The 21870-nt window shown below is 50.6% G+C and overlaps 1 protein-coding gene across 1 annotated transcript in view; it reads left to right on the forward strand.

Moving 5' to 3' along the window:
- Positions 1-6138: 6138 nt before the first annotated feature.
- LOC144155300 (protein argonaute-2-like) overlaps positions 6139-21870 on the forward strand; it is a 34394-nt gene continuing 18662 nt past the window's right edge. The window contains exon 1 of the mRNA XM_077686644.1: positions 6139-6287. The gene's annotated coding sequence lies outside the window, so the exon portion shown is untranslated. The remainder of the gene's footprint in view (positions 6288-21870) is intronic.

Here is a 21870-nt window from a genome sequence, read left to right on the forward strand (position 1 = left end):
TAGCGTTCCGTTGAAGACAGCAGTAGGTCGATCACCACTGACATGGAGTCCGTCGGTGCCCCACGTCTGCGTGCCGCACTCTCGTAGTCGTGGTGCGGTTCGTCCACGTTGTTCGTCTCTTCGTCCGTTCGTCCTCTCATGGCCTCAAATCCTGATCCTGTCGACTGCAACATCTTATCTAGGTCGTGTCTCGAATGAAAGGCTAAACAGAAAAAAATAAAATGTTTAACTAATTATGCGAGGCTAAACAAAATATGCGAAGCTAAACAAGGCGTCCCACGCGTTCAACTTGATATTATGATGTCCGATTCACAACTCACAAACGTGCTTAGGTGTACTCGGATATTTTATTTCCATTGCTGGGGTAAATTCCACCGCCGCGCCTGTACGGTGGGGCTCTATGCTCACTTGTAAATGGCACTACACGAGACCATATCACTAGCGAACCTGAGCAAAATGTTTCAAAGCGGGAACCTAATAAAACCATATGGGCGCACGTACATCAGCCAAATTGTCGCTTGAATACGCACAGCGGAATGGTGCGGACAATTTTGGTGAGACAAACGTTACAAACCACGCAGTCGGTTTGACGCGAGTTACGTAAATTAACTGCGGCTGTTGAAATGAGCGGTTCGGCTCACGAAACGACTACACAGCGTGACATGCGTCTACGGAAACTTCAGAAGACCGAAAAAGAGGGACTTCAGTGCGCCTAGTGCGAGCATCGTTAGCAGCCTCCACCACCTCTCCCCTAAAACAACTGGAAGGGAGGAAGCGCAATGAAGCCGCCACGCGCTCACAGGCCGCGTCAACAAAACTAACTGCGGCAGTCAACAAGTGCCATAGGAAAAGAGCAACTGCGGCCGCGTTTCCCGCCCGGCCCTCAACCCCTCTTTTTTCCCTCTTCACCGTGACCCCTTTGCGAGCGACCGCCGAGAAACGATTACAGCGCCAAACAGGGACCGGGAAAGGGGGGAGGTGCAGTTTTTGTTGTCTAATTTTGCCATCCTTGACTGTTAAAGGGGCACTGACACAAAATTTTGAAGGCGAGATAACTTCGGAGATAGATTGGTGGGAACACATATACATCATCTGCAAAATATCAGCGGCGAATACAGCCTAGAACATATTTAAAATCAATTTTAAAGTGTGCGGAACGCAACCGAGCAGCCAGCAGAGGACCACGGGCAATCGACATCCCGAGTATATTGTGTAAATAAACAACATCCACACACGTCACGAGTTTGTGTTTGCCGCTTCCGCACTGCCAGCGTTTTTCGCCGGTTCGCCCGGCTCGCCGCTCCAATCGGAGGGCCGGAGGGCGGAGCTTCTGCTCTCGAGAACGAACGACCCGATCGTTGGCGGCGGAGGCGCCGTGATTTCGTCAGCTCATCGGGCAGTTGGCCGCGACCAAAGTTCTACAGCGATTCCAGGCACTCTGTTTCTATTACTTTTTGTTACCATTGGATGCGAAAACGCGCCGGAGGCACGAAAAGCCCACTGAGCTAGCCGCACGGTCGCTGTGCAGGCGGCGGCCGCGGCCGCGAAGTGGCCCAGGCCTGCGCAGGTAGCTCGAGTGATAGCTTGTTACCACTGCACGAAATTGTCCCCAAGTCCCGACCATGGTGGCTCACATGAGAAAGGAGTTAATGATGCGATGTCGGGTTGCATTAAAAATTGTCATCTGCACCGCTTACGAGAGCGGCACTCGAATATCCGCCGCAGTGCTAAGCCGAACACATCTGTAGGCAGACCGGCCGGCTGCTCCCAGCGCGCGTCTTGCCACCCACCGTCTCGAGCGTCGATCGCGCGTCCTTCTTTAGCCGCGGTAGCATTTTCACTCGCAGCGCCTGCGTCACATCCACGGTCGCTTTTTAATTAAGCGCCTCACGAGATCAGTACGTGGGGGCATTCGCAGAAACTGTCGTCGATGCGGATTCGACAGTGCTACGGCGGCTCTGCTCTGTGATATCCCTCCGACGGTCACGTGGTCAGCTTTGTTCACACAAAATCCACAAAATCCATCGTTTCGCGGCACTCGCTGAAACCGAAACTGCGACTGGCCGCATTGAAAATGCCTCTAATTAAACAACCGTCGCACGCTGAAGCAAATGAGGTTTCTACAGGTTATAAGTAGGTCACTAGCTACTTATCGCAACAAAAAAAACAAGATGCAAAATTTTTGTGTCAGTGCCCCTTTAAGCTGCACAGCGGCACCGCTAAATGTTTGCGACTCGTACACGCGCGTCCGGACTCGAGCTCGTGATAAAACTTCTTTGCACTACTGTACTCACGAGTGCATATACTCAAGAGTGCAAGCACTCGCAAAACCAGTATTCATGAATATTGTACTCATGAGTACAGTGTACTCATGAGTACTGTGTACTCACGAGTACTGTGTAATCATGAGTACTCAGAATCGATTAGTACTCAAACTCGTGAGTACTCATACTCATGAATACTGTACTCATGAGTACTCATACTCATCAATACTGTACTCCTGAGTACTCATAATCATGAGTAGTGTACTCATGAGTACTGTACTCACGAGTAGTGGACTTACCCCTGTACTCACTCGTCATCATACTCACCTTTTTTTTTCTGGGTGTGTACTCAATCATCATCGTACTCACTCGTGAGTTTGAGTACAAATGAGTGTACTCACGAGTGAGTACGCCGACCTATGAGGGGCGAGACGCCTCGAAATCGAGACGCTTCATTTCCAGCTCATGCTGCCGCTTTTCTCGCTCGAGTTCCCGTTGTTGCTTTTTACAGCAAAGCTGTAAATGGCTAGGATCCAGCAGATCGTCTCCGGTCCCAGAGCGATGTAGACAGGAATCGCTAGCGAGCGTAGCGCCACGTTGCGGAGTCCACTAAAATCCCCGGAATCGTAAAACTGCGCCCCAGACCCCCGGGGCATGGAAAAAATCATACAAAATTAAAAAGGTCCTACGGCCTTCATGGAGCATGCGCCTTGATTACCATACCCGCGCTATAATAAATTTCTACTGACGATTCCTGTGTGTTTTGTAGCGTAAGCTACAATGGCCGAGGTTGAGCAGTTTCGCGTGTGCCGTGAAGGGCCATTCTGCGCACGCGCAAGGGGCATTGGATTGGATTTGATTCGATTGGCTTGGCTTGGCTTGGATTGGATTGGATTTAGGTTGGATTAAAGTGGATTGTGTTGGATTGTGTTGCGTCATAGCCGCGGCAGACGCGCTGGCTCCGGCGCGTGCCCAGGTGGTGTGCGCCTCAAATGCGCAGTAGCCAAGTCTGACGCTGCGTCGGAGCCGCTTGACAGCCGTTTCACGTGGCTCGTGAAAAGGCGTGCTGAGCATGCGCGAGGAGCAGTGACTGGACAGGACTGGACTTTCAGTTAATAACCAGGAACAATGCTCAATCTCAAATTACAAGCAAACATGTTTTGCTTCGTGCACCCCTTGGACTACGACCCAGTCAAACCTCACGTGAAGGCTCGGCACCGCAGCTTTGCTGGCCATCCCTCTTCACGGGGTGGAAGGGCTCTGAATTTTTCTCTTCCAGCTGAAGCTTTTCTCCCTCCACTTCTCGTTTTTTTCCCTCCTGTTGGAGTTTCTCTCACTCGCGTTCACGCTCCTATTTCTGCCTCTAGAGCTCCCGTTCTCGCTTTTCTCGCTGGCGCTCAGTCTCTGCAGCCTGACGTTTAGCGGTCTCCCGGTCATTGATCAGCTCAATACATTCCGACAGCTCATCATCGTCAGCCCCAATAGCGAGCATATCCTGTATCAGCTCTGCCTTTCTCAACGCGTCCGAAACATCCAAGCGCAACTCTTTTGCAAGCTCCAACAACTGCGTTTTTTTTTCAACGCTATCAAATTCATGGCTGTCTAAAGTACTACTTTCCCGCTGCACCAAAACAGTTTTGCGCGAATAACCCACGCGACAAAAACACACGCCCTACTAGCTATCCTGGTAGGGCCCTACCAGAATCCTGGTAAGACTTAGTGAAGAAAGGTCCCGCACTCACCATTCACCACCGCGAATTCTGCGAAGTCCGAAGCCGCCTTGACGTCCGTGGTGTTGGATCTCGCACCGCTGGCACCAGTTGTTACGTTGGCTAAGGCGTCCCCGAACCGGGCTCCGTCGCTTGCGTCATGCGTGGCGGCGTGGTGATTGAGTGGCCAACAAAAGTTGCTGCCTTGGAGATGACGACAAGAAGCCGAAGGCAAACTTAACCTGTTTAGTGCATGGCGAAAGGTGAACTGCGATGATAGAGAAACAATAATCTTGCGGGCGAGGTAACAGGGGGGCTCGAGCAGAGCGACAGCAGGGATTCGCTGCTGCAAAACGGGTCGAATCAATCCACCGAGAGGGCGGGCTTTATGAATAGAAGCCGTATAACGACCCCGGGGCTTTCCCAGTGCTTCTGTGCAAACGGCCCGAAAATAGTACAGACACACAACACTCTCTCAAGACTTCGTGAGGGCCGGCAGTATGGTGGCGCTCGTTGAGTCTGAGAGAGGGGAAAGGAGATGTCGGCGAGCAGCGTCTGCTTCGCCAGTGCACGTCGCCAGTTCGTGTTTCGCACCCCTCGAGGTTGTCACCGACAGCGAGGCGCCCACGCACCGGCCATTCTCCGGCAAGTTGTAACCGGTCCGAGGCAGGCAGGCTTTCTGACCCGACTGACGGGGAAGGCAGGCTTTCTTACACAGCACCAGAGCTCTATGCGGAACTTGCAGCACGCGCGTGCAGGATAGCGGCGTGCTTAATCGTAGCACAAGGCTTGTGCCGGCCAGCAGAACGCGGAAAGCAAGAAGGAGGGGCAACGAACTTCCATTTCAGTGTGAAATATTTGAGGTTGGTGGTAACCACTGGGCGCAGACCAGCAGTGACCACGTTCCATCAGGGCTGTTTGCGCCCGCGGGGGTCAGAGCCACCCAACGCCGCCTCCCGTTCATTGATAACGGGATTTGGGGTTTAGTGGCATATGGTGTCGTCATCTCCACAGGGGGAGATCAAGGCGCCGGGGAGAGTTGGAGGCCTGACTTTGTGGGTGAGAGCCCGAAAGCCGCTTTGTCGTGGTCTCCTTTTGGACCAACGCCTTCTAGGTCGCGCGAGCGCTTCCTACACGTCATATATGGGTCAAGCGGCAACACATTGTGATGCATAGCCCATATAAGCGCATATATCCACGCGTGCGCACGACTGGAGCACGCGAAATGTAAATTATGTGAGTATAACCTGAATTTGCTGTCGTCGCCGCAAAACGCGCGCGTACGCAACACTGGGTAGCGAGTAGCTACAGCGCTTGAAGGTGCAATTTGTTTAACTGGGCTGTCCTGAGCTGCTGGGCACCTCGCAGCCAAGCAGGAGCCTCGGTTCGTAGCAACCCAATCCCGGCTGAAAATTCTTTCTAATTTCTCAGAGTTCAAAAGGGCGCATTCCTCAAGCGCGCGAACATATCAGTGAAGTTTCAACGCATCAGAATGAACGTTTTCTATGACAAAACAAACGCTTATAGTGGTAATTAGGGGGGGGGGGGGCATTCTGCATGCTATTCCAGTCTCCTCGTCTGCTTACCGCATGGGCACGTCTGTAGCGGCAATCCAGCTGTGGCGTTTGTGTGCAGGTTGCGATTTGTTTTTACGTTTCGTGCTTGAATGACCACGCGAAAACTCCTTGCTGCGTTCGCTGTTGACGAGTGTTGTTACGTTTGGCGGTGACAGCTATCGGTCGAATTATGACTCCATATCACTGCCACCAAAAGCAATTCAGCATGAGACTGATCCCCGTTATACCGCCTGTATGGGCAGTGTCCGTTCTTTGTGGCTACGCAAATAAGAGGGATTGTTGACGCTTCGGCTAGGTGGCATTCGCTACTCTTTGTATTTTGCGCGGCTAATTTCAATTGTAAGCAAGTGGGATCCAAGAAAATTAACGAAACCGCCCACAAACACAGTCTGCTTATTTCCAGACCTATTTATGATGAATTAATCAAATTTGGACACGTGGCGCCGCGCGTTTGCGCTGAATTAATTTTGGAGCAAGCACTGAAAGCTGTTTGAAGCGCGCCCCTTTTTGATCTCTGCTGTGATATGTGATAGTGCGGTGCAGGGCATGCGCGCCTTCTACGCATGCGCCAACAGTATCACAAGGTGGCGATGTTACTTCCGAGCCAGCGAAGAGCGATTCCGTCGGCGTTCAGTCAGTTCAGTCGCCTTGTTCTGTGACTCAGTCACGTCTGCGGACCGGCGACCTACGTTTAGTTCGCCGTTCGCCGCTTCAGCATAGCCAAGCGGCCCTTCGCGGTAAGTTCCATTGCTTTGCGATGCACGTGCGTTACTTCCCTGGATGTGCTGTTGTGAATTCTAGTCCGAAGGAGCGCGCAACTGCTGCGTTAGAAGAACAAGAAGCTGTTTAGTCCCTTATCCATAACGTTAGTCTGCCCAATTAGAATGGCTTGAGTTGTTAGGTCAACCTCAGGCAAGCCGGGTTATGTGAGCTTACGGTACACCGATGTTTGCGATATTTTAACCGCAGTATTTCGTTGCTGGCGCAGCCAAACCATATGGCCAAACCGTCTGCCATTTTTCTTTGTTACAATTGCGCATTCCGCCATTGCAGACACTATGCGGCTTGCCCCTCGCGCTCGCTAGCTGCGAGTCTAGCATGTAGTACGTACTGTCGGGAGCAAAAGTCTGGATTCCACGCGAGCGGCGGCCGAAATGCATTGCAGCGCCACCCTGCGAAAGCTCGCCTGCTGTCGAGACACCGGCTGTAGGGCCTATCTTAACTGCACGCATGTTCGTTTGCTCGCACGAGTCTGATACGCTTTTTGTTCACGGAGAGACCGAACGGTGTCGCTTCGGCCGTGTCTAGCATTTACGACTGGGCAATTCCGTCGGCGTGTAGCATTTGCGATACGGTCTCAGTGAGTGGCAGTAAGCGGCCACTGATGCGTTGAACGGGTAGTTTTTCGTCACTCTTTATCAGCGTTGCACATCGAAAGTAGTTGCTATCTGCGACTGCACCGCAAAACAATAGTCTCAAACTGGTTTAAGGAAGCGTGTCGCTTCGCGACTGCTTTTATCGAATGAATCGAACGAACATGCGTGCAGTTAAGATAGGCCCTACAGCCGGTGTCTCGCAGCAGGCGAGCTTTCGCAGGGTGGCGCTGCAATGCATTTCGGCCGCCGCTCGCGTGGAATCCAGACTTTTGCTCCCGACAGTACGTTATACTTTTTATTTTCGTGTACCGTACACTAAACGGCTAAACGGGCTTCACTCAAGCCATATCTTCGCGTGGAAAAGTGTTTTCGCCAAACATCTTACTTATTGCTGCGTTTCAACCTGCATGGAATAAACAAGATGCATGACCACGAAGCTTGTCCACTCGAAAGAAAAGAATTGTCGAGAGTCCGCGGCTGCATCAGTGCACTTGTTCAAGTGCAAGGAAACGCCCACCAGCACTTAAAGGGGCACTGACACAAAAATTTTGCATCTTGTTTTTTTTTTTTTTGCGATAAGTAGCTAGTGACCTACTTATAACCTGTAGAAACCTCATTTGCTTCAGCGTGGGACGGTTGTTTAGTTAGAGGCATTTTCAATGCGGCCAGTCGCAGTTTCGGTTTCAGCGAGTGCCGCGAAACGATGGATTTTGTGGATTTTGTGTGAACAAAGCTGACCACGTGACCGTCGGAGGGATATCACTGAGCAGAGCCGCCGTAGCACTGTCGAATCCGCATCGACGGCAGTTTCTGCGAATGCCCCCACGTACTGATCTCGTGAGGCGCTTAATTAAAATAATCGCGCCAATCCACCCCGTGAATGTGGTTGGAAAGCAAAGCTGTAAACGGCACCCATAACGATTACCCATGCGACGTCACTTATATTCACTCACATCGCTGTACATATACCAAAATTAGAGAGAAGTGAAATGCACTTAACCACACCATTTATTACTTCAAAGAGATATTCTTGTTAAGGTTAAATCAATGCATGAAGCATGAACGGTGCTTGGTTGAGTTGTATTGGTGTAGCACAAGAGTGGAAACTTTTTTTATAAAATTAAAGTAAGCTCCAACCCGGTGTTAGACGATCTGTCTTCTCCGGCTCTGCGCCGCGGACAATCGACGAGATTTGTGGCAGAGAAGGAGGAGGAGGAAGAAATACTTATTTTCAGATTTCTGAACGGCCCAGAGTGCAGCCCTGGGGATTGATTCCTTCTTCTGTGGGGCCCATATGCAGTCCGCGCGGCCTGTGTTCTGTCCACCCGCTGAAGCTGGGTAGGTGGAGAGGGCCTGGACAGCAGCATCTCCCATTGCTCTTGTTGGGTAGTTGACGGAAAGAGAGGAGTGTGCTCAGGGCTAAAGTCGCACACCCCGATTACGGGGCGGAATGTTCCTACTTCCGAGCAAAATTTAGATTCAGCGTCGTAGCGATTCGGATACATTATGTGAAGACGCGTAGGCCGTGGAAAGGAGCCCGGATTGTATGAGCCGTAGGGTAGTTTGTAGTTCTATGGAAAGGCCAGGGTAAGGCGAAGGTACGGTCTGTCTCAGAAGGCGATAAGGCTGGGTTATCTCCACGAACGTGACAAGCGGGTGACTGTCCTCGTGCAGCTCCATAGCACGGGAGGTAAAAGCGGAGGCTTGTTGCGTGGACGTATTTGTTGCCCTCCATTGAAGCGTGAGGGGGTGTCCAGATGAGCTGAATGGAACCGTTTGGGGAGTGGTTTTTTAGCACGCGCTGTGCAGGTTAGAACACCGAACCCCACTGGTAATTCCAGTAGGCTTGCTGGGAATCGATGACTACCCTCCGAACCCCTGGTTGAGCGAGAGCCAAGGTGATGGCTGCCTCTTCTGCTGCCGTCATATCTTGGGTCCCAAGCGAAGTACACGCCAGGAGGCTGGTTCTGGAGGTAGCCACGATGATGGTGTATTGCTGACCTCGATTTTTGGCGGCGTCTGTATAGATAACTGCATGATCCCCGCCGAGGGTGGTGTTTACCGCTTGAGCCCGGGCTTTTCGGTGACCCTCGTCATGTGAGGGGTTATATTTCTAAGCAAAGGCAGCATCTTTAGTTTTAGTTTAGTCGCCAAGAGTCTGGGAGTACGTCAAGCGTAGTGACATTCTGGGCTGCCCAGCCAATCTGGTGAAGCATGTGGTTACCCACCGCAGTTCTGAGTCGGACCGTCTGGTTAGAAAGATGGCCTTCTATCAGCTCTTCCACCGTGTTGTGGAGCCCCGTGCTAAGCAGCCTCTCTGTGGACGCACTCATGAGAAGACCAATGGCCTGCTCGACCGCCTTTCTAATCATTATATAAAGCATCTCTATGTCTTCCTTGTCGAGAAGAAGACAGGGGGTTGACGTAACTCTCGAGAGGACAAAAGCTTCAATTAATCGAAAGGTACCGGATTCCTTTAGGCCTCGCTTCTTGGTGGCAACCCGCCTGATGATGTGTATCATTTGATTAATGCTGTTTTCGAGGCGCTGCAAGGAAACGTCACTCTTGGTATTAGCCTCGAGATGTAGGCCCAGGATCTTGATGCTGGGGCTTGGAGTGATGGCCTGGCCATCAAGGAGTATTTAAATGTATTCCTTGGTTTGGCGTGAGGGCGGACGACATGGAGCTGTGATTGTTTACGTGAGCATTGGAGGCCACAGGCTTTAACACATTGGCGTACTAGAAGTGAGATGCCGTGCATTGGTGTGAGCTTACTTTAATTTTTGTAACTCTCAGCACATGAGCAAGGTGCGCACAGGGCCGCTAGACGGGCGTGAGTGGTCGCGTGACGCTTTCACGTGGCATTCAGCGAGAACACGGGGGGTAAACCCGTAGTTGTGCTTGGTGAATACACCACCTGTCTTCCCAGTCTTCTCGTGGGCTCGTAGCTAAATCGGTAAGACAACGGGCTCTCGCTTTGTTGGTCTATTAGTTCCTGGTTCGATTCCCGGCGGTGCCTGTAAATTCTTTTATTTGTTCGCTGGAGTTTTCTGGTGACACCAATGGTCGCGAAAGAACCCTTGGGGGGTAGAGGTAAAAAGCTTTGCTTTAAAAGCGACCGTGGATGTGACGCAGGCGCTGCGAGTGCAAATGCCACCGCTACTAAAGAACGACGCGTGACGCTCGAGACGGTGGGTGGCAAGACGCGCACTGGGAGCAGCCGGCCGGTCTGCCTACAGGTCCGCCTACAGATGTGTTCGGCTTAGCACTGCGGCGGATATTCGAGTGCCTCTCTCGTAAGCGGTGCAGATGACAATTTTTAATGCAACCCGCCATCGCATCATTAACTCCTTTCTCATGTAAGCCACCATGGTCGGGACTTGGGGACAATTTCGTGCAGCGGTAACAAGCTATCACTCGAGCTACCTGCGCCGGCCTGGGCCACTTCGCTGCCGTGGCAGCCGCCTGCACAGCGACCGTGCGGCTACTTCAGTGGGCTTTTCGTGCCTCCGGCGCGTTTTCGCATCCAATGGTAATAAACAGTAATAGAAACAGAGTACGTGGAATCGCTGTAGAACTTTGGTCGCGGCCAGCTGCCCGATGAGCTGACGAAATCACGGCGCCTCTGCCGCCAACGATTGGGTCGTTCGTTCTCGAGAGCAGAAGCTCCGCCCTCCGGCCCTCCGATTGGAGCGGCGAGCCGGCGAAAAACGCCGGCAGTGCGGAAGCGGCAAACACAAACTCGTGACGTGTTTGGATGTTTATTTACACAATATCCTCGGGATGTCGATTGCGCGTGGTCCTAGCTGCTGGCTGCTCGGTTGCGTTTCGCACACTTTAAAATTGATTTTAAATATTTTCTAGGCTGTATTCGCCGCTGATATTTTGCAGATGGTGTATATGTGTTCCCACTAATCTACCTCCGAAGTTATCTCGCCTTCAAAATTTTGTGTCAGTGCCCCTTTAAGCGAGGCTTCGCGGATGCCTTCGGTCGAGCGGCGCCACCATTTGAGCGGCGCCACCATTTGGGCAGTTGCGTCTCTCGGCTGCGGCAGTTGAACTTCGGGCGCCGTTATTCGAGTATTGGAGGCTACAACTCTTCACTTCCGTTCGAAAACCAACTTTAGGCCAAATAAAAATAAAAGGCAGGATCTCCACTCTGTGGGTGATGTCGAGGGTGCGGACGGAGTACGGGTACTCCAAATGACAAGTTGCACCCCGAGTGACATCCGATTTGCGCCCCGACCGTCATTCGATTTGAGCCGTGAGTTGCACCTTGATTATGCCCTGAATGAAACTGCAACTCACGGTTCAAATCGATTTTCGCTTGATGGTGGTGTGCGCACGGATGAACGCGGACGGACATTGGAAGGTCCTAAGGTACTTCACACCGTCACAGGCAAGGGAGTAAGCCGTTTGACTCTCGGGTACTAATTCATGGTCGTAGCCCAATGCCTCGTTAAATCGTATTGGGCATTGGGCTACGACCATGAATTAGTACCCGAGAGTCAAACGGCTTACTCAAACTAAAGGCATTGCCACCCTCTTACGGAGAAGCGCACACGATACTCATACCTAAAACAGAGGACACGGACAAACTTAAACACAGCATATCGCCATATATCCTTGACAAATGTTGATTACAAAATTTCTATGAAGGTGCTTGCACAAAGAATTCAGTCATCAAGCAGATTGTAGGGCCACACCAGACGTGTGGCATAAAAGGACGCACTATTTTTTCAAACACACACAAGGCGAGATGTGTGCTGGAATGCTGCGACGCTGCCCGAGCTCGCGTGGCTGTTCTCCAGCTTGATTTGGAGAAGGCGTTTGACTGTGTGTCCCATGAATTATTGTTGCTGATTTTAGATCATGTGAACGTTGGAACAGTCATCAAGGAGGGGGTGGCTCTGGCGTACCGGAAGTGCACCACGAGATTAATTGTAAACAAGACGCTGGGGGCCCCTATTAGTGTGGAATTGCGCCAGGGCTGCTCTCGGAGCCCACTTTTCTGCCTGTATATTTGAAAGTGAACACATTCGCGGGTTTAATCTATGCGGAGCAGGGGTAAAACTTTTGGCGTACGCAGACGACATTGCTCTTTTCTGTACGACCAAGGATAGTGTTACAAAAGCGGTGGACATTGTTAAACGTTTTGGGTCAATCACAGGTAGTGGGGTAAACTGGGGGAAATGTTTTGGGATTCTGGCATGGGGACTGGTCTTTGACACCGGAATTTTTTGACGTGAGCTGGGAAACCAGTCCCGTTAAATACAGTCAAACCCGAATATAACGAACCCGGATAGAGCGAATTATGCTATATATCGAACAAAAATAAATCAGTTACGAAAATACACGCGAAACACATTCCTTATTACGAACTTCACATCTGATATATCGAACTCAGCGTGCCTAGAATGGCCGTCAAAATGCATGGTCTCGGAGCAGCGATTGAGATTTTGAACGCTCGCGACTTCTGAGCAAAGGCAGCGATTGAGATATTGCGCCTCGTATGGAATGACATGACGCCCGACACTTTCCGTAACTGTTTCTGACGCGCGGAACTCATGACGGATCTCGCCTAGTCAGTGAGTCCGGACCAGGGGTTTCCCCAGGCATCGAATCAAGGGGGGGTGTCTCAATGGCTCTGGGGGGGGGGGGGGGGGGGGGTCATAAACTAGAAAAGCTGTTTTTTTATCCCACTAGTTAAATAATAGACGTCTGTTAACCAAACGCTCATCCCCGTGACGTACGTTTTTCATTTTATATATATATATATATATATATATATATATATACACACACACACCTGAGAGGCGGTGCTTTCTATTCAATCTAAGAAAAAAAACAAATTTAGAGAAATTCAGTTTTTTACCATGAAAGGTCCGTATTCAGTTTTTTTTTAATGTATCGCCATTTTTCAACGTATAAGGACATTTTCGAACTTGTTACCAGGGCCAGTGACGAAATTTGAGTTCTTGAAACAATGTTTAGGTAGTATACACGAAAGCCTTTGAAAGCCTTTTTTGTGTGCACATACGAACTTTCCACGAGCTGTCGAAAAAAAGGAAATAAATACGTGCAACGCTAACAGCAAGCTCGGGGGTGGGGGCGCACTTTCGTTTATTTTGCCCAAAGCTACTGCCAAGAATAGCAGACGGGCAGCCCGCGCATGCGCAGATCGATACTGAAAAAGGTCCATACAAGGACTGACAAGAGTGAAATTTGGGGATTCAAGGGGGGGTGTCCAGGAAAACTAGGGGGGGGGGGGGTCTACACACCCCCAAGGAGGGGTGTAGGGAAATCACTGGTCCGGACCAAGGCGGCAGCTCGTCAACTTTCCCGTTGCTGTGACGAAAGGAGTGTCCTTCGATAATTTCCTGAGTGTCGACTACGACGTTGCCATCACTGTAAGCCCCTTGGACACGGGCAACGTCAGCAGCACCGTCGTAATGCTGATGAAAAACACCGAGGAGGCAGAGGATGTCGCGAATGAAAGCCATCCGACGCCTAATGAAGTCCTTTCGGCAGTCGATGCCAATGTTTCTTCAATATTGAAGGACACGGAGTCGTAATGAAGCAAACAATGCCTCGTGTAAAGAATGCTGTACTAGCTGACGCTGCCAATACGAAAGGGAAAACAAAAATCACCGCTTTTTTCGGAAGTAGGCAGTTATGGCGTTAAGGCGGAAAGTAGCTTTATTATTTGCAATAAATTGATTGCTTTGTGTATGGTATTGACATACTTTATTTGGTTCCTTTATGCATGCGGTGACGGCAAGGGGATTCGCGCGTATTGCGAACTCGTAACAATAAATTCGTTATAGGCGGGTTCGGCTATATCGAACTATTGGATATATCGAACTAATCGTGGCACATACTGCACTTCGCTATAACCGGGTTTGACTGTATCTAGGGACGCCACTGGAGTGCTACCAGTACAGCGAACCGTATTGGCGTGCCCGAACGCAGGACATACGCGACAGGTCAGAAAAGTGGAAAGGGGTTTTTCTTTCAATGTTTGCTAAAGCGACTGTTTGTAATTTATTTTTTATTGCCAAAGTGTGGTACGTTATGCAAGTGTTGCACTGCTCGCGTTTGAATGTACAGAAAATGCATCGTGCATTTGCTGTGTTTATCTGGTCATCTACATGGGAAAGGTGCAGTAGAGATAACCTTTTTCGACGCGTCAAGGAGGGCGGGCTTGGGTTGTCGCACCTGTTTGTCCGCCAGTTGGTGAATAGGTTCCTTTTTCTTCGCGATACAAGCGATCCTTTTTTGCGAACAGTTTGCCAGGTGCGGCTGTCTCAAGCACTGCCGGAATTTGTCGTATCCAGTTTGCACATACAGGGAAGGATTTCAGGATATTTTAAAGAAGTTGTCATGTCACTCAGGTTTCTGTCAACTCGTTTTTCGATGGAATATTTGAGTACAGTGTCACGTAGAAAATTATATAAAGATGTTTGCGACAGTCTGTTCCCGATACCACGATATAGAGAACTGTACAAAGAAGGCCCAGGGCAGGATGTACTGAAAAGAGTTAAGCGTATGGCTGTAAAACCGGGGGTGAAGTCATTTTTTTTCAAACTTCATTCGGGGACACTTACTGTGCAAACATGGTTAAAAGAAAAGGGGTTAGATACACCGTGGGGTACTGACTGTACAATTTGTAAACAACCGGATAACATAGACCACGTTTTTATACACTGCTGGATGGCGGTTCACTTTTGGGATGTTATGCAGCGAACTTTACACAAAGACTTCCCACTTACCCCGCATTGTATACGGTATTTATCCACAGAGAATAACGGAGTCCCCTACGATTTAATAATGCTCCTGGGCCTTCACAGCATATGGAGGGCGCGCATGGCGTGGCTCCATGGCGACGTGGATGCCCGACCGGCCCGGCAGTTTCTGCGGGAGAGTCACGCAGTTCGTTGAGGGGCTGAGAGTCCAGCAGCCAGTACCAGATTGGTTGGATTTTCTAGAGCCGTTAATTTCTCTAAAGTGATGATTAAATGACAAAGCCTAGCCGGAGGCACGGCTGGTATGTTAATGTCGGTGTGTGTTGTATCAAATGCAGTGTGGTTATTGTTGTGTTTAAGTGTGTGTTGAAGACTGGTAGTAAAGAAAAAAAAATGGTCGTAGCCCAATGGGTAAGACGACTGACGCTAACTCTGTCTGGTGTACCAGACACAGGCTCGAATCCTGCCGGTGCCTGTGATTTTTTGCGATTGTAAATGCTATGCGCACGGACGCGGACGGACATTTTGCGGTCCTAATGTACCCCGCACCTAAAACTCGGGCGCTCGACTGGAGAAAACTGGAACGCTTTGACTGCAACTGCATAGCATCGCATGGACGAACGACACGGAGGCAATTTCTTGGTTATTCCTCGCCCTAACAATAACTCCTCGGTCCTTCCGCACTTGCTCTTTTTTTAACGTAGTACAGGGGCGGTATTCTCTTAACTGTCCCTTTTGAAAACGTCCCTTTTGAGTCCCTTTCATCGTGACGTACTTCCGGTTAAGCAATGGGCGTTGGCAGGTTTGTTGCGCTTGCGTTACGTCACTTCCGGTTGTTTGCTTTTAGCCAATCAGGGCTCGCCAAAAGGGACACTTTTGAAAGGGACGCAAAAGCGACAAAACTCGAGAATACCGCCCCAGATGCTCTAAAAGTTAATCGGAGTACGTGAGCGGTGGCCGGAGCGGGCAAAAGTGCATGCCATCGCTATCTATGAATAGATGCGCCGCAGATAGCGAGAATGCCTGGTACATGCGGCTGGCCCATCTCGATACGCTGACGCTCGCCTTATCGCCGGCTCAAGCGAAGCCGCTCTTGTCATCCCTGCACCCTGCTCCGTACTGCAAGAGCGACGTCGGCTGATAGTGTGTTAGACCTAGAAACTCGTCAGTTTGCCACGCAAGTAAAGATTTGGCTGCAGGCCCGGTATTCTGACCTACCCACCCTCTTTGCAGGCACGCCTCTCCAGCCTGAAACCATTTCCCCATTGCCTCAGCACGGCAGAAAAAAGGGTTCAGCTCGGCCAATGTAGACAGATAGGTGCTGTTACATTAATGGAAGGCGTCCGAGAACCGACCTCAGTCATGCAGGGGTAGCGTGTGGACAAGCGGATTGCAGGGGAGTGCCTCCGTTTTGACGATGCACAGCCAAGAGTAAAACTCAAGGTGACCCTGCAGCACTTACCAGCGACTTAGATATCTCATTCCGCAAGAATTGTAAAAATCCGTCTAGTGTCACCATAGCTACGCGGGATGAAAAATCGCTCATAATCGCTCCCTCTCAACTTGCCCTTCCACAACGCCAAGAAGGCTACGCGCTCTCCCCCGGAGCGGGGGGTGGCTCGCGTCACTGGCGGCCTTCTCGGCAACGTGTGCGCTCAGGCTGATAGGACGTTTTTGAAGCAATAAAATAAACGCTTGTTCTCGAGTGATCTCGTTCCAAGTGAATTGAGTTCGTCACTGCAATCTTGCGTGCTCTGGAAGCACAAAACGCCAAAACTGTACAGTCATGGACAAATGAAATGCTATCCGCGGAACTCGCGGCTGAAAATATCGGTGAAGCCACCTGGCAGCGGCCGTAGAAAACACGGTCATGCGCAGTAGATGTCTGGAGCGAGTCTGCGTACACGCACACTCTCATGTCTGCGTCGCATCACCAATATAGCTTTGCATGTGCGGTGCAGTGACACTCGGGTCACGCCCAAAACTATGTTCAGCGCTGCCCGCTCGGGAGATTTCTGCAAGCACTGCGGTGCCTGCGAAAAAAATTGGGGCAGCTTGCACTAGTGGTGCAAGGCTGGAGAAACATTTCCCCTTTCCCTTTGTCGGAGACCAGCTGTTGCACCTCGCATGGATTTCCAAACTTGCCGCTGAAGGTTCTCCATGACTGGCCGGCCCGGATCGTTTTGTACGCAACCTTTCACATCTCTCCCAAAGTGGACCGCGTTAGCACGCGCTAGAACCCGCGGCAACCGGCTTCGCGAACTGTCCTGTTCTCCGCATTGAAAGATGCGGACGCACGTGAACGGTTTTCGCGGTTTTTTTTTCGAGCTCGTCACGTAGCGCAACCCCACGTGGACGACGCCAGGCGCCGTACCAAGCTCAAGCCTAAACACCTCTGCTGCGAAAAGCGGTAACGCCCGTGTGATTGAGATTTCGGCGCACGTTAAGATCTCCAGGTTGGCAAAATTAATCCTGAGCCCTCCACTACGGCGTGCCTCATCGCCTGCGTAGTGTCGGCTCGTTAAACCTCACAATCGAACATCTCCGCTGTTAAGAGCGGCTCAGTTGCGGCAGTGAGGCCTATGCGAACGAGCGAGCGAACGCTCACGTGAAGTCTAATGCCAACGCTACGAATAAGCGTTCGAGGAGCACGGCTGCAAATGTACTCTCTGTAGCCTTTTTTTTTTTTTTGTACATTCGACTGCAAGTATGCAATATACTGTGCCCGCACGCTGCCTGCCACCGGAGCAGGGGCCCTAGTCAGGCTCGAAGCCTTTAGCCTCTGCTCCCCTTTCTGTACGGAAAGAAACAATAAAGAAAAACAAATATTGTGCTCCCGACTGCAACGATAGTTCAGTCGGATAGACGCCGGTTTCAGAACGGGACGGACCTAGGTTCCATTCCCTCCAAAGAACTCATTTCAATTGGAGGTTTGAGTGTTCGTGTTGGACAACTTACGGCCGGGTTACAGTTTCGCGGTTAAAACGAAAACATCGGGCCGCCAACATGGCTGTGCAAGGGCAACTGGCCTGTAGAATAGTTGGAGCTGCCTAACTTAATTTTTGTGAATACTACAATTCTGCTAGAAATTATCCAAGCCCACACAATGCTTGCATGTAATATATATTTATAATTGGACACGAATTCTGGTGGTATATTCGCTACAAGCATCGAATCCGCGTAGTGACTCAGCCATGACTTCGTCAAACAAGGCATGTTCTTGGCGGCTAGCTTATTGTTCAATTCCCTATAGCCACTGCACCACGAACGCAAAACAGTGTAGTGCCATGAGCAATTAGGGGGCATTGTATTTGTGTCTGCGTTTTTGTGCGCTGGTTTTCTAAAAAGCATGCCGAACTCGACAGTATGCCTTCCGAGAACGTGCGCGCATTTCCCGCGCAAGCACTGGCCGCAGGTGAAAGCAATTACGCACCGCATTGCTCTCAGCGCGACCAACACTCAGCGTAGGGGCGGTAGCACTTGCAGGGTTTACACCGCTCTTACGGCATGGAGACAAGGCAAGCATTCGGGCAAGGAGAGGGCGACGTATCGCAGTGGCAGTTTCTTACAGTATACATTAGAGAATGCAGCACTAGCGTCTATGCGGTTCACATCAGGGCCGTCTGTGTGATGGGCGACCATTATACCGTACGCTCGCCTTAATTTCGTCGTCTGCTTGGATTGAAACGTGTTAGTGGCCGTAAATTCAGTGCGGCAAAAACGCCAAGAATGCTGTTATATATCGGCAAAAACGCCAAGAGTGCTGTGTTATATATGTAGAGCCAAGGAAAAAGCAAGTTAAGCGTACTCATTTTAACGAAACTGTCAGAACGGTTGTCTTGGCAAGTAAATGCATGGTTAAGAAAGCACCCCCCCCCCCCCCCCCGAAAAAAAAAAGCTTCAGAATCAAAATATCATGCCAAGCCCCAGCCAGCAGTACTGATCTTCCCATAACCCCCCACGCCGACATGGATTCCCAGGCGCAGTTTCCTCTAGTGTACTTCCTAAGAAACTATGCTCAGTGGGACACACAGCCTCGATCCCGACATCTCTACTGCGCGTGTCCGTGTTTTCCACGGCCGCTGCCAGGTGACGGCACCGATATCTTCGGTCGTGCGTTCCGCGGTTCGTATTTGATTTGTACATGACTGTACAGTGCACGTCAGGCCTGTCTAGGACATGCTAGCGCACGGCTTCGGAGCATGCTCGCAACATCTGATAGCTTCTCGGTTGGAGATAGCTTGCCACTGCGCGTGCGATGATCTCTGGACAGGGCGGGCCGGTCGTCACTTAGCATGGGCACCTCAAATTTAGACGCCACCACCGCGAGGGGCGCTTCTGTTCTGCAGTGCAACCGTAAGCGGTGACGCTCTTAAAGGTCGTGGCATTCACTAACGGAACACTAACAAGTTACTTGCCCCAGTATACACTAAGTGGAGGTAGTAAATGCAGCACTAAGGGTAACTAACTGAAGCAGGCAATAGGCACCGCTACGTTCACTAGTAAAGTCCTATCGATAACACCTTTCTGCGTTACATGCGCTTCACCCAATTTCCTAACCATGCAGTTGCTAGTGGCAAAGCCTACGTACCGTACCTCAAGGTAGTACGGTTCGTAAGGAGTTAGTAAATACTGCCGTTACTACCCTTTTACGACGTTTTATATTAAGAGTGCAGGAGATAAGTGCGCAATTTCACGCGATGCATTATCGCCCAAGGAAGCTACGTAATCGCACAAAAGGTTCGACCGATCGAAAGCGCTGCTGTGCATTCTTGCTGCGTGTTTTTGGTTTGCTACGCGTAAGATTGAGATTAGCGCAGGCCGTTTTGCTCGATCTCATAACTGCCTGCGCTGATTTTGCACCGCGTCCAACGACGCGTCTATCTGGCCTGTCCCCGCTCACGGCTGGCATTGTGCGAGACAAGAGCCCCTCGTGGGTGGTGGCGTGTGAAAATTAGTGGCCTATGCAAAACGACTGGCCCAACCCTGTCCGAGAATCGTGCACGCGCAATGGCAAGCTCTGCAACTCAGCAGGTACCAGCAGATGTCGCCAGCACCCTCCGGAGCCGTACGCTCGTTTGCCAGCCTGACGCGCACGGTACGTACAGGTTCAGGCATAGAAGAGGTTGGTGCACGGCGCCAACGACGGCGGATCGTCCCTGGAAATGAGAGAAATAAACCGCGACGCTGATCAGCAACAGCCAATAGGACAGCCACCGCGGTAATTGAGTAATTAAACCGGTGCATAATGAGTGAAATTGAATTGCGCGGTTGGTTTTTCCGCATCTTTAAGATTTGCCAGCGCACCGCTTGACGTGCGTGTGTAATATTTGACTTGTGCATTCCTGGTAGTGTAATCTAAATAAAGGTCGCGCAGTTTTATTTGCACTGTTCAAAGCGTGCCGCAGGGTCCCTTTAACTTGTTTAATGCATGACAAGTAGAGAACAGCGACAATGCAGAAAGCAGCACACTGGCGTGCTTACAACATGACAACTCGAACGGACAGAGAAACGCTCTCAGCAGAGTCCAGGATGCGCACTGACTCGCGGATCGTGAAAGGTCATCCTGCTAGCTGCAATCAGCATGCTGCGCTCTTGGCTCGCGAATATAGTAGATAACAGGCACTCCCATCCTGCTCAGTGGCGAAACAGCGTAACAAGGCGCCTAAAGATAAATTACTGGCGTCGCTTCTTTATCAAGCATTTTCCGTGGGTATGCCACTCCCAAAGGCTCTAAAAGAACTACGCATATGCGCGCAGTTTACTGACTCTGCAGCCAGACGGTGCAGCATGCGCCGGAGGCTGTGTGCTCCGTTGTTCGTATTTCTTTTAATCCACCCTGTACAGGCGGGGACTTAATTTTGCAGACCATGCGAGCGCGTGGCAAAAACCACCGATGCGCGCTCTGGAGGCCCGGCGCCTGTTGTCGAGACCGGTGCGGCGCGCATGCGCGTCCTGTTTTACTCACAGGCACGCCGATTTCCTCGCTCCCTGCAGCGTTGCTGAGATGGTCACTGAAGCACCGCAGAGCGACGCCTTTGTAGCATTCCTTTCATCACGATGGCACATTGGGGCCTATTGTGACGATTGCGCGGGCTTTGGCGCAAGTTCTCCTCGCGCCGTGATAAACACTTGCGTGGAATTTTTTATTTGTTTGTTCTGATATTTATCTTTTATGGACGATGAGACTCGCGGCTTGCGAACGGCGTTCCCGAATGAAGCGTGTACGAAGCACAATCACAGGGGGCCGCGCTACGTACGACGGAATGCCAGCGATATGAATCCCGAGCCCTTATTAATGTTGTTTATTTTGGAAACTATTTGCCCACTGGACTTATCTTTCACCTCGCTCTCCGCTGCCGATAAAGTAGGCGATTTGCACGTTTCATAAGAGAAATATTTTGTTTTATTTTTAATGTCTACTTCCTTACTTAAAAATGATTGAAAGACATACCCATATAAATTGTCTGTTCGTTATGCGCGTCGGCATTATTCAAAACGGCACCTCGGGTTCGCATCGAAGAACGCCATAACATTATTCGATACTTTTCGCCGTAATATTAATCGCGACTTCGGGCCTTCCGAATGTTTTTGTCACTAATGAACGGGTGCTCAACGAATGAGAAACAATCAGCTTGTCCTGCTGTTTTGTTGACCTTGTCCTTCCGCTCCGTTGGGCATATGCATGGTGGCCCATTTCTGATGGCAGCGAAAAGTGAAAATGCTCAAGCGTGTTCGGGATTTCGGCGTATGCTAAACATCCCCAGGTAATCAAAACTTATCCGGAGCTTTCAACTACGGCACGCTTAATTGCCTGTGTAGCGTCGGTGCGTTAAAACCTCATAATCAGTCAATGCAAGCCGATTTTGAAGAATTGCTCCGGCCTTGGAGCACTTCATCCCCGTAGGCAAGAATTTTTCGGCTAACAGCATCTAGTGGCCTATTAGTAAGCTGGCAAATGTCCCTTTGAAAAACGGGTTCTCAAAAGTGGGCAATAATTTTACGGTCTTCAATGGGAACCCGAGGTGCCATTTTTACGAATGTGACGGGCAGAGCGAACAGACAATTTATGTGAGTACGTATTTCGATCGTTTTTCAGCAAGGAAGTCGGCAGCGAAAAAACCAAAATAATTTCTGGTATAAAACTTTCAAATCGCCTACTTTATGGGCAGCGGAGAGCGAGCTGAAATATATGTTCA

This window comes from Haemaphysalis longicornis, unplaced genomic scaffold, assembly GCF_048455015.1.
Source record: "Haemaphysalis longicornis isolate Haplotype H1 unplaced genomic scaffold, Haemaphysalis longicornis Haplotype H1 scaffold_1, whole genome shotgun sequence".
In the NCBI taxonomy this organism is placed as follows: domain Eukaryota; kingdom Metazoa; phylum Arthropoda; class Arachnida; order Ixodida; family Ixodidae; genus Haemaphysalis; species Haemaphysalis longicornis.